Genomic DNA, 14,506 nt, shown 5'->3' with positions numbered 1-14,506 from the left:
TTCCACTGTTTGACTGAAAAGTGGGATGAAAATAGCCTAAAATATCAAAACCGACCAGCACTTAAAAAACATGTTTTTGCCGGCCCTCTCTCACCATAACAAAAATATTATACACATATTGTCTCCCCCTCTTTCAAAATTAGGAAAAGTTATCGCTCTCGATATTGTATGAACAGAATATGTACACATATGTAGAAATGGCTCTTCTGATATACATCAGCTTGTTCTTACACACTCCTCTGCAAAACACAAACATATGCATCCACTGGGACCCTCATGTGCAGGTCTGTTTCTGGTTCATTTGTCTTCCTCTGTGGAGCTTCCTGCAGAGTTTCTGGTTCAGACAGAGGTGCTTCCTTTCAGTTGAAATTCAAATGCTGATGCACATGAAACGTTTCTGACAGCAGTCAAATGAAGCGCACTAAACAAGAGGTAAAGAACACTTTTTCAGAAGAGAAGGAATAACAATATGTTATCAAAAGTGTCTCGGCACTGAGCTCCGCTTGTTTTTATTCAAGGTGAATCACTCTTATAAAATGTTTCCCTTACTTAACAGTGATGTGGTATGAGGGTAAGAAATGTATTGCTATATTAAAGTGCAGCCTATCATTTGTGTCTGTTTATTGCAAGTGAATGCATCGAAATATACTCACCAGACACGTAATTAGGTACAACTTGCTTAGTGCCTCCAAAACTACCTAAATTGTTTATGGCATAGTTTCAACAAGGTGCTGCAAACTTTTCTCACCTGAGTGGCACTTCTGTTTTTTGGATCATTCTCTGTAAACTCTAAAGACAACTCGGTGGCAAATCCAGCCTCCGACACCAACAACCCTGTCTACATACCTAAATGCACTGAATTTGTGCCATGTGATTAGATGGCTGATTAGATTGAAAAGCAGTTGAACAGATATACGCAGTGTTGGTCAAGTTACTTTAAAAAAGTAATCAGTAACTAATTACTGATTACTTCCCCCAAAAAGTAATCCCGTTACTTTACTGATTACTTATTTTCTAAAGTAATTAATTACTTAGTTACTTTTTAAAAACATGATTTACAACCTGTATAGGTGATAAAGCGATAGATCTTTCAGCCCAATTCTACTTTTTCTACATAATCCATCATACAAAATGTAATCAAATGGAAAGGTCCCTTTTTAAAACTTGTTTTGTTAGTTTTAATCTTTTAACTTTATGCATCAAGCAAAAATTTAATTATATGCAACATTCTCTGACTGGAAGAAATTTGTTTAATATTTTTAAACCTATTTTCTGCACATTCCAGCACATTTTTTTTTGTGTGTGTTTACACTCACTCTTTCAAATAGATGCAAGTAAAACACAGCAGAAAATAAATAAAATCAAAGACTCAGCGGTCCTTTTGCTCTATTTTCACCTGTAAAGCAGGAGTGGGGTATAGGCGGAGGTTTACCTTGGTGCAGGTGTGCCGCAGCGGTCAGTGGAGGAATCCGCGAGTTTCTCTGTGAGTTTCCCATTACGTCGTTGCGCACTCGGTGCTTGCTTGGAAGTTTAGGGGGTTTTTTCGCTGTAAAAATAAGTTTTCTTCCCACGCACAACAGACACTAATGTTTTTGTCACTTTTTATGGAATCAAACTTAAAGTAAGGTCAGTACTTCCACGCTTTAAACGCTGCACGCTCATACTCTCTCCCACAATCGATATATTATCCATTATTGATCTGCACACAGCTGTTGTCACGAACATCACACTCGCTTATGTCACTGTCATGAGACATTCTCGCAAAAAAAAATCAAATTTTAGTAACGCAGTAACGCAGCGTTCCTACGGGAAAGTAACGGTAATCTAATTACCGTTTTTGCAATAGTAATCCCTTACTTTACTTGTTACTTGAAAAAAGTAATCGGATTACAGTAACGCGTTACAAGTAACGCGTTACTGCCCATCTCTGGATATACGTGTATATAAAAAATCACCAGTGACATTATGACCATAACCTTTACTGTAAATAAACCACGCACAATGCCTAGATTCAATTATAGTTGAATCTTTGTGTGTAATATTTCTTCAGACCATGATGATGACATGACAAGCCAGACAGGTGCAAAGACGTCTGAAATTTTGCTATTTGTAGTCTGCCATCTCTGCATTGCAACATCATTTCAAATACACCAAAGGAAGACTGCCTTTTCTAAATCCTGTGCAAAGGGAAAACCAGAAGCAGAAAAATCAAGGTGTTAAGTTCATTTTCCCCCCCTTGCTTTTAGTTGGAAATAAGAATCAGTCAATATGAGAGACTATAAAATGTACATTACATCACACCCAAAGGGAACATTTATTGGCTTCCTCCCACAGCCAGTGGTGATGGCAGATCAACCGGTAGCGGTTTGTTTGAGGGGGAGAGACAGGGAAGGAGCACGATAGAAGGATTAGGTTTGAATCTGGTCCCTTATCATTCAGTTCAGTCTGCTGGCTCAGCAGCAGTAAGCAAATTGAAACTAACAGGATCTGCTGTAGCTACTACCTCCTCACAGTAATATGCGAGCCAAGCCAGGCCTGACTGGCATTAGAGGACTTAATGTCCTCTGCCACTGCCAAACGAATCCTGATGTACTCAAAGGACCAATGCTCCTTTAAACAAAAATTACGTTCTCCGTTTGTTAGTATGTGGATGCCCCCCCCCCCCCCCCCCCCACACACACACACACACACCCCAACAGAGGCAAAGAGCTCTCATTGTGATATTTTGCAGGCGTTTAAACAGGTTAAATATTATCAACATTCAGCTTAGAATCTGAAAATTCACCCATTACCCAGGAAATTATTCCTTTGTACTAATAATAACAATCATAATGATAATAAGCTTCTTTCGGCTGCTCCCTTATTCACAAGGGGTCACCACAATGGGTAACTCGTGTGTTTGATTTGGCATGTTATCTTTAAAATGAATCTGTGACATTCACTGAATGTCATTGCAAAGCGGGGCATGCACGGCTTATCACACAATGTCTCTGGCTGTTTTAATGTTGCGACACTTACTATAAAGTAGAGTGACAGAAGCAGGGACAATTACTTCTCTCCTATTCTACTGGATTTTGTGACCTAGATCCCCTAACCAGAGGTACATTACACAACACTGAGAGAAACTTAAACTCATTTGAATTCCAAACAGATATTACCCTAGGTTTATTCACTCCAATAGCTGGATAAGCCTCTTGAGATGAAACAGCTCATTAGAAGCATAAAAACAAGAAAAAAAAACTTAGTCGACCTAAGCTCCAGCACGACTTCTCTGACTCGTTCCCACGTCTTTGGATAGCAGTGCATAAGAAAGCCCCAGTGATCCACACAGGTAAGAAGTGATAATCACACAAGTTCTCATTTCATTTAACAAATTGAAAAGCACCCAACAAAATCCAGAAAGCTCATACATTCTTATAAAGAGTATGAAATGGAATATTTTATTTTCTTCCCCATGGGTGCAGCAAAAATATGCAATCGTTCTCCTTGCCGATGGAAACTTTGATTTAAAATGACCCTGTCTAAATGGGAATTACTGTAAAATATAACCTGAAACTCAAAGCCATCGATTTAAGATGGCTATAACAGATACTTTTTATATTAACAATATATAAAATGTCAGTTTTAAAAACAATGTGACAATGTGACTTCTCCTCTTACAAATTCCTTTCACTAGTTCTAATTCACTGGACAAATTCACTGAATTGCCTAAATTCAAGTCCTTGAACTTGACCATTTTCAGATGAGCGGTTCCTCTGAAACTGGTGACTGACCTATTCAAGCTTCATTCAAAAAAAAAAAGACACACAATTCAAGGAATGAACAAGTGATTTGTTTCTACAAATAACAGATAAATGAGCAAAGAACCAATGTTAAACTGTATCTTTAGGCACTTATAAAAGCACATCACCTATATATGGAAAATACCAAAACTACAGTCTGACCAACAATCAAACAACAAGATGATTTCCAAACAGCTATTAGCTGAAAACGTGGCATATCTTGGTGTACAGTGTGTCCTTGAAAAATTTGAGTAAACTGGAAAAGTGGCAGGTCTAAAAAAAAAAAAATTAAAAAAAAGCAGATAGGAAATATCTCAAAGCCATAGGAAAAAAAATCAGCAAAACCCTAAAACAGGAATTAAGCAATACCCCTGGTGTTTCAGCTGATTCATGGTTTTACTGAAGCCACATCAGATGAAAGTCAAGAAGCCATTCTTAAGGAAGAGAGGGAGGGAGAAAAGGCTAACGTATGTCAAACTACACAAGAACATGACATTTAAAAAATATAATTTTTAAATTTTTGCTTCAAATAATTGTCATTATATATATATATATATATATATATATATATATATATATATATATATATATATATATATATATATAGTGGAGGTCAGGAGAGTGATACTTTTTCAAATGATTATTATTATAGCCAGTGTTGGTCAAGTTACTTGAAAAAAGTAATCAGTAACTAATTACTGATTACTTCCCCAAAAAAGTAATCCCGTTACTTTACTGATTATTTATTTTTAAAAGTAATTAATTACTTAGTTACTTATTAAAAACATGATTTACAACCTGTATAGGTGATAAAGCGATAGATCTTTCAGCCCAATTCTACTTTTTCTACATAATCCATCATACAAAATGTAATCAAATGGAAAAGTCTCTTTTTAAAACTTGTTTTATTAGTTTTAATCTTTTAACTTTATGCATCAAGCAAAAATTTAATTATATGCAACATTCTCTGACTGGAAGAAATTTGTTTAATATTTTTAAACCTATTTTCTGCACATTCCAGCACATTTTTTTTGTGTGTGTGTTTACACTCACTCTTTCAAATAGATGCAAGTAAAACACAGCAGAAAATCAATAAAATCAAAGACTCAGCGGTCCTGTTGCTCTATTTTCACCTGTAAAGCAGGAGTGGGGTAGGCAGAGGTATACCCTGGTGCAGGTGTGCCGCAGCGGTCAGTGGAGGAATCCGTGAATTTCCCATCATGTCATAGCGCACTCGGTACTTGCTTGGAAGTTTAGGGGTTTTTTTTCGCTGTAAAAAGAATTTTTCTTCCCACAGCGGACACTAATGTTTTTGTCACTTTTTATGGAATCAAACTTAAAGTAAGGTCAGTACTTCCACGCTTTAAATGCTGCACGCTCATACTCTCTCCCGCACTCGATATATTATCCACTGTTGATCTGCACACAGCTGTTGTCACGAACATTGCACTCGCTTACGTCACTGTCATGAGACATTCTTGCAAAAAAAATCACGGTTTTAGTAACGCAGTAACGCAGCGTTCCTACGGGAAAGTAACGGTGATCTAATTACCGTTTTTGCAATAGTAATCCCTTACTTTACTCGTTACTTGAAAAAAGTAATTGGATTACAGCAACACATTACTTGTAACCTGTAGCCTGAACTAATCTATCTATCTATCTATCTATCTATCTATCTATCTATCTATCTATCTATCTATCTATCTATCTATCTATCTATCTATCTATCTATCTATCTATCTATCTATCTATCTATCTATCTATCTATCTATCTATCTATCTCAGATTCCATTTGAGAATGCAGAATTTTCCTAAGGTTTGAGGTTGACAATTTGTTAATGCTACCACAGTCTCACCCACTATAGAAATTGTTTGATCTTACATTACAATGTGGAGCCCATCAAGGTTCAGTCTTATTCTCTGTGCTTTAGATTATTTACTTGCTCCCGCGTGGCCTTAAAATATAACAGTAAAAAAAATGATCTCCTTATGTTTTTAGTTTCTGTGCTAAAGATATGTGATAAAATTGTTTTTGAGACTATCTTGAGTCTCTCCTGGCGAGTTTCCTGCAGCACAATCCATCCCTGATCCACTGCAGGCAGTCAATCACAAATGTGACTAAATATCTTCCAGCTGACTGGCTCACAGATGATGTATCAATGTGAAAAGCTGTCTGTCATGACTGCCAACACTTCACGTCAGCAGTGAAAAGCTCCTTCCATCATTGCACCTCCAGACTGCGGCTGGACAGTTGTTTGTTTTTCATTTCATCATGAAAACAAAAAACAATGTTTTGAAGTAATGCACTACAATCTGAAACAATTCACTCACAAACTGAAAATGAAAAGTTTACCATTTTTCTTTTTACACCTGCTCATAACAGAGCAGGCACATTAAAATAAAATAAGGTAGCAGTGGGTGTTGTAATTCATATCATTCATCGCTTTGTTTACAGCCTTCCATGTTAAATACAATCTCAGGGAATTCCTCTAGTTACAAACCCCTGGATATCAACAAATATGATATGCATGTAAACAGCTGCTAAATGCTTTGAATTTACCACAAAATATAGCAATCAAGGATGATGTTAACACCAGTGCAAAGCTGTCTCCTTCTCTTTTTTTAAAGAAAGTAAAATGCAGTACTTTGGCAAAAACCTTTTGCTAATTTAGTTCACAATGCAGGCCATGCTAATATAATTCCTTTTTTTTTTTTTTTTTTTTTACATTTCTCAGGTTTTCTGTTCTGTTTCCATCTTTTCCCCGCGTGCCCCACTTCAGTTTCTAATTTGTGAAAGAAGATCAAATCCCACCATTCAAATTTAGCCATTTCCTCATGGAGACCACTTAGAATTGATTACTTTTAATGCACACTTTAATCTTGTCCTGAGGCACACAGTAGACATTTTAATCAAGCAAGCCTCTTGAACCCTCTGTTAGTCCCTAGCAACTGCCTCAGATGTCAAAACTCAAGATGCCTTTTCCATTCTCCATTTAAAAAAAACTGCATATTTCTTTTGTTATTAAATACAAATTAGCCCCGTGATAGACTAGTGACCTATGTACCCACCCTATAGATTCAACCCTCCCAAGCCCTCTCCCCATCAGGTTAAAATTAGCAGTTAAAATTAATTGTGATAGCCCATTCATTAAAGTACTGTACTTAAGGACATTTATTACATGCATTGCTTTATTCTAAGAATTTCCTATTGTATTTTTTATTAACTATAATCATTTGTGTGTTAAAATTAGACTTCACTGATCCTTGGGGTAATTTCATAGGCTACCCACCAGTACATAGCATAATTAGCTTGACCTTTAACAGCTGCAGCATTAAAGTGAAGTGCACAATAATTTCTGTTTAATTTAACAGAATGGTGTACAGTATTTTTTCATGCTGCATGGGTGCTTTTTTTTCTTAGGGTTCTTCAACTATGTTTGGATTAATAAAAAAATGAATGCATGACTATACAATAGTAGAGTGAAGTACTGCTCATGGTAGCAATTTATAATCAACAATAAGCTGAAGAAAGATATTTTATCTATAATAATATCCAGAATAAGAGTTAGAATAAGCAAAACTCAGATCCATATGGATCAGTACAATATTTAATATTATCAACATTATTAATATTATTAAAGTGGTAGTAAGTTTTGTATTTCCTAAAAAAATAACTATTTCAGTTTTGTTTGTTTTAAAAAAAAAACATGACACTTTTATTTTCTAAATAGGAACAGCATGATAGCAGCTGTGGTATTTGTCTCCCAGATAACTAAACAAAAACTTGATGCTTTTTTTTCTGTTCTTACTTTATGAAACAGATCTTCCAGGGCACAATAATCTATTCACAAAGAGCAGCGAGGAAGGTATTGTGGAACATAAAATGAGACATGGACAATTCACCAGCACCTGCTGCAGAATCCTAGTAATGGAAGGGGAACACGAACCAAAAGCCAGTGAACCAGAAAGCGCATGAATAAAGCAGTAGGGAGATAGATGGAGCGGGGCTTAAAGGCCTCCCTCCCTCCTTATTTCCTTTGGAGCAGGTCAGGAGGCATCCTTGGCTTTAATCAGGCTCACCTAAGCATACCTCAGCACCGCTATGCCAAAATGATGGATTGCCTGGAGAAATACCTGTAATGGCAAGCTCTGTGCAATGTTTTCTGTTTGGCATAGCAGGTGTTCACTCAAAAAATATGGTAGAGAACCGAAGGAGAACTACAGACCATGGAGTCATGTTCTTTTACATATTCAAGCCTTTCCCCCACCTCTTAACTTTTGCATTCTACCACAGTATGTTGTATCTGGGGGAGATAATCAACTTTAAAGCTCCAACCTGGTGTCTTGAAGAACAGTCAAAGCCACGAAGTGCAGGTGTTTGGGGCATTTCTGACATTTTGTCTGATATACTACAAATGTAGCGTCGTTCCTTTTTGCCTCTGGACTGACAACGTGTAGGGCTGATAGAAAGATGTCTTTTCACTCAGTCTTGAATGATACATTTTGTTCTTTGAGAAGTGCCAAAGGCTTGGTTTAATCTATTCACACACTCTTTTTTCATGCTGTTGCCTTCAAGGGCTACTGCTGCACACAGAACAGCTCTTGTAATTGTAATAAATAATGTATGATTAATATGGCTGATTAAACAGTCTGGGAATCCTCTCCCTGTGGGCAACACTACTTCTAGCAGAATAACAAAGATTACCTTAGAGCTTTCCGTTCTTGTGACACCATTGTCTGATAACCAGTTAGACAGCTGCAGCAGATCAAAGAACACCTTTATGAAAGTACATTTGCAAGTTACTTTTAGTTAGTTTGAAAGTAGTATTATAGCATACTGTATGCGGTTTAGGGAAGTAAAAAGTTTGTGCTAAAAGCAGCCTTTGTTGTATATGTGTAGCCAGTTATGGCTCTCAGATTTGTCAAATTTTATTTACTTATTAGTCCTTTACCAATATGTAAATATGATGCCACCTGAATCACACAAATCATATTGGAAAACACTAATGAGGTTACGGTGAAAGCTTCAACAACTGTAATTTAATGTCAGGTGGTATTCTTAAACATCAGTTTATGATAAACAAACTGACGGAGAAGATAAATGTTGGCATTCTGCATTATTTGTGTAACCAAATATTAACTTCTCTCCATTGAGGGAGGCTATGAGAAGACATTTGAAGTGTTCAATGCTGTGACGCAGCAACCATTCAGTGGGACCCCAGTCACATACTAACTGGATAAAATGGTTCATGGCAGATGAATACATTTACAATAACAATCACTGGCTCTTAAATTATGGGGGGGGGAAAGGTAGCAGGGCCCATTGCTGCAATTGCCTCTTTTCAGTAAATCCCATGGACAGATGCTGATTTCTGTGACAGTTCAATCTGGAAGATAGAAATTGGCAATGTATGAGCGCTTTCTTTTCTGTGCTTGTGTTCTCGGCAACAAACAACTTTGACATATCAGCTCAGCCAAGCCGAGCACGACAAGAAGAGCAATTCATTCATGTATTTGTAAGAGGAAACTGGCACACGTAAGGAGCTATGTTTGAACATCTTTTGAATATAGCAAATAGCTTTCAGTGGGCCAGTAAAAAGATCCATTTGCATCACTACTGAAACAGAATTATTTTTCCAGCACAAGCAGGAAGTGCAAAAAATATATAAAACACTGCCCTCCTTTTTTCAGTTTGTGTTTCTGGAAAAACAAAGTAACATTACAGATGCTGGATTATGTATATCACAAATGCAGAGTCAATATGTTGTTTATACAGCCTGTCACTGTAACATTAATTTAGTCAAAATTTAATTTGTCATTATTTTAATGTGAGTAATCTAATAAAATGTTTCCCAGTTATATTTAACCATTCAAAGCATGGCAGAAAACACTTGGCCAAGGTGCGGCCAGAGGAGGTGTATTTTGACATGCTAAACCGTGGTATTCTTGAATTCTCGAAGCTTCCCTTGAAGAAATCTTATTTTTTTTAAGCATAGCTTCTAAAATTAAAAAGGCAAAAACAATGGATACTGATAATCTGTGACAAGTTCAAAAACTGTGACAGAAATTAAACAGTAAACTATTAGACGAATCACTTATCATTAACATTTTTACCTAAGTGCAGAAGAAGCAGGGTTTCAACCACCAACCCCATGATCCAGTTTTCTATCTTAGCCACCCTGGCATTGTAAAATGCTCCTTTACAAATGTTTGCATTGCAGTACAGCACATAATACTGTTGTTTTATTTGTGCCATGCATACCTTTGGATTTAATACTTCAATACTGACTGTATGTCACGTTTTATTTATTTTACTCTACCATTTATAGTTTGGTAATGACAATAATGACAATTTTGCCTCAATGTTAAAATTGTCAGTTGGAAAATTGGAATTTTCTGCACCCTAAAGGCCCAGACCTCCAATGCTCCCTGGAGTCTCACCTTCTCTTCTGTCCTCTACTCCAACCTTCTCTTGTAGCTGGTAACACATCATCATTATTTGCCTTGATAGAAAATTTCTCCATCCTCCATTTCTCATTTTGAGATATTTCTTTCTTCGGAGAAATTGTGGAGTGCCCTTCTGTAAAGACCCTCGAGTATAAGACATAAAGTATGAAAAATTATATTTCTTGCTTGCACCACATAATGCAGAAAACAGAAAAACTTTTTTTTTTGCTATATACTGTCTTGTTTCTGTGGACTTGAGACAAGGTCACAATCTTTGTCCACAATAGACCCCTGATGTATAAAGCAAAATGCTATTACACGCTGAACCACTTTTGAGGGACATAGTCTGTGACTGCTTTTTGGCTAATATACCTGATGGGACTACTACCATGGGCGGTCAAGTGAGTGAAAGAATGGCGTGTTTCTAATTTAACTGCCATTGTCTTTGACAGCCATTGACCTTTGGCAGACAGAGGTCCTTAAACACTATTACAGGATTTGGGGGGAAATAGAAGTTGTTTAGCCTAATGCCTGGCACAGACACTTAGAAAATCCAATAAAGCAGAAGGTTACGGACTGTCCATTCAGCTCTACAACAGAGAATCTGAAGAACACTTGCTATGTGCTGTGTGTTATCATGCTAGGTGTCCTGCAATTCTAACTGATTTGACAGCTCAAAATCGAAGAACAGCCGTTTGATTTAATGTAAGAGAGCTTTGAAGCCCTAATAAGCTCAGAGAAAAGCCTATTTGTTATCCCTTTTCATAAAAAGAACTTATTAGGTGGGTAGTAAAACTGCAGAGCAAAGGCACAAAGGATTCCTAATGAAACCCTTATGCCATCAACCCTACTAAACCATATCATTATGTTAAATTCACTGTAACCTCTTGAGAAACTCTGCCCCACACCACCGATGCTAGCTTCAGTTGCAATTACAATATTTTTAACCTTGTCTTATTTCCCATATAATATTCAAATACATGATTCAGACTAAAGTGTTTTCTGAATTTCTTTAAGAGAAAATAACATCTCTTCTGATCGTCAACTGCAGCTTCCTATATGGCTCGCATAACCTTGATACCGTCTGTTTACTGATGAGGAGCACAGACATATATATACAGTGTATGTTATTCTTTGGCAAACATATTCTTTGTTCTCTGAAAGCAAATACATGCTGCAAGGCAACTGCAATTGTTTTTCACAGACTACTTGAAGAGGAGTATCCTGGCCTCAAAACAAAACACGGTGAAGTGGAATATGTGCAAGCTGTCTATGAAAGAGTGTGTAGGAGGCGCTGTATATTTTTCAGAATTTCAAGTCTGGTTATGTGTGTAAATAAATGCAAAAAATATTTTCTATCAATACAAAATGGTAAGTGAATCAGACGGTGGCGGGGGTAGGACGTCAGTAATATTATTTCGTTAATACCAGTGGTATGTCTGTGGTAAACCTCCATACTGTAAATTATTCATCGTGTTGTTTTTAAGCAGGGGCCTGAAGTATATCACCACTGGGCAGGCCGCCAGTTAATAACAGGACTGGCAACAATAGACAGTCATTCAAACTCTCACTTTTGGACCAAATTGTATTTTCAGTACAAACGGCTTGCATGTGTTTGGACAAACTCCAAAAAGTATCCACACAAGTGAAAATATTAAAATGCAGCACAGCAATTGAGTCACTGTGTCTCCATTTTCCATATACTGCAAGTCAAACCTTTGAGAAGCGTCTGTTTTAAGAAAGAAGAAGAAGAAGGACAGTATCAAGGTTAATGGCCTGGCCTTCATGACTTTGGAGGGTGATTACTTTTTGTGGTAATTTGCTGTTTATATAAATAGCAAACCCTATTAATAATGGAGCCTTGCAGAGTAACAATGTGATTATGGCTTTGGCAACTCAAGATAAGCAAGCTGCGTTGCTCTAAGTAAAAGCTTTCCCAGGATTCACTTTCCTTGACCTAGAAAGTCCCGTCACTCCCACTCATCCACACACTTATTTTCCCAAGATGGTTTAAGAAGTCAGTTACACTCCAAGGCACCAGGTACTTTATTGCCCAAAGTAACCCAACTCTTGATCTTTTTTTTCCAACTACATGTAGCTCTCACACTAAGACTTCTACAAGGGTAATAAACATCAGAAACAATCTATAGTATTGAGACTGATTGAATTTTCTTTGAGTGAATTTCTAAATGGCTGTCATAAAGTCGTTGCCAAACAATAATCTAGACCAAATATCTCAGTGGGTGTTCTCTGTGATTGCCAGAAAGGATTATTAGTCAGATTTCTCAGAGAGTTATTCCTTAAATTATTAAAAACAGAAAATGTTTGATGATATTGTCCTTGAATAATGCAGCCAAACTGCTAACAGCATCTCTGTTGTTTTGTCTGTTAATTCCTTCCAAAATTAGTCAGGGCTGAAATACCTCAACAACCACTGGCTGGTGTGAGATTTAAGAAAGTCTGCAATTCTGTGGAAAAAAAAAAAAAGACTAAAAAAATAATACAAAGTTGAAGTATATGAATCCAAAAAGGTGAAAATGCAAGTTATTTAGTGGGATACAGTTTTAAATAAGTAGGACACAAACTGGACTGCAACATAATTATTACAAACTGCAGCATTGTGACGAAAACTGGCTCACTTCCCAATACTTCAGGACAAGTAATTAACATTGGTAAGCCAATCAGCACCAATAGCGGGTCAAAATTTAAATTTGTTAACATTTTGGTTTCTGAATAAATACCCAGTGTTAATGGTCTGTGCCTGTCTTGGTGAAAGGATCATGAATTCACAGAGCTGCTAGCACAGCATTAGGCTTATTCTTGTTAAATAATGTCTCCTATTAATTTACAGTCTAACATAAATGTAAGTACTTGCTGCAGCCATTATTTCACTGCAGATAGTTACCCTGCAAATAACAAAAGGAGATGTGTTAGACACTTCTAATTTACAGTGTATTCTTGCAGAATGGGGAAAATGGCATTTTGGATTAAAGGGTATGAAATTATTCCAGCAATTATGTTTCCGTATCATTAACTAATAAGATACAACTTTAAATTGACCGCACAACACTTTTAGGGACATTTTGTTGTGTCAGTGTGTTTTAATCTTTTGCACCGAGAAGAGATAACCTTGAATTTCCTGACAATCAAGTGTATCTTGTATGCTGTAGCAAAAGCAGCAGAGCATTTGCCTCTTCTTTGCAAGATAAGCAGGCCTGGCCTTAGTGACTCCTGATGGCCACTTTAATATTTTGTTGCCTTTTGAACCCCCTATTCCTGAAATGAATCCAGCACTCTTGTGTTCTCTTTCCAATCTGCCATTTACCTTGTCAAGCTTGAAGTTGTTATATATGTGAAAAGCAGTACTTTGGTCTAAAAATCTGGAGCAGCACTTTAAAAGGTTAGTTCCTGTGAAGAAAATGATTGACTTTTACTGATTTATTTATGACGAGCTGTGGAGCCACAATAGCTTGATTTGGCTCCATTACTCTTATGTAATGCAGCTTCTTGTGAAACATGCAATGTTTTTTGTTTCAAGTGAGTGATATATGTTTGCCTCTCAAGTGAAAAACCTGTGTGACTCATAGAAAAATCAGGGTTCAGTGTTCAACGTTTACTTCTTATTAGTCATCTAACTAATAAGAAATAAATGTACTGCATAAATTACACGCTGAACCTGCTTTTTTGAGAGCGATTTCTTCAATGCAATGTTTTTCAGCACAAGGACAGGCTCTGCCACTATTGATCATGTTTCCTAATTGTAGGTATATGGTGACGATTTGTCACCTAGCGTAAAATGTTACGCTTTGGGAGTGAGAACGGGTTGTGTGAACTGGTTCACATTTTGGGATCTGTCCATAATCTGTCTTTGCTTATTCTACAGGGGCTTCAGGGGCAGTGGAGTCTATCTGAGCTCAGTATTGAACTGACAACACCGAGCATTACATGAAAGAAGCTGGTTCAGGTTTTACAATCAACTTAGCACCTTAGGCAAGGAACACATTAAAAACTGCTCACAGTGGACTGAATCCATTGACTCAGCCACAGTGAAACATAATGAGCTGAAAGAAACTCTTCTCACTTTAAACGACAAAAAATAATTAAAAATGTACATACATGCAACAAACAGTGCTATATTACATCATTGTACTGCACTATATACACTATATATACTTTTTGGTATCACAGTGATGAAACAATAGTGTACTAAATTCAGTAGTCTCATTACAGTTACACTTACGTCACTACTTGCATTGGAACATTGATTCTTTCATAAA

Source organism: Astatotilapia calliptera, chromosome 12 (genome assembly GCF_900246225.1).
Source record: "Astatotilapia calliptera chromosome 12, fAstCal1.2, whole genome shotgun sequence".
Taxonomy (NCBI): domain Eukaryota; kingdom Metazoa; phylum Chordata; class Actinopteri; order Cichliformes; family Cichlidae; genus Astatotilapia; species Astatotilapia calliptera.
Note: the sequence above shows the minus strand (reverse complement) of the source record.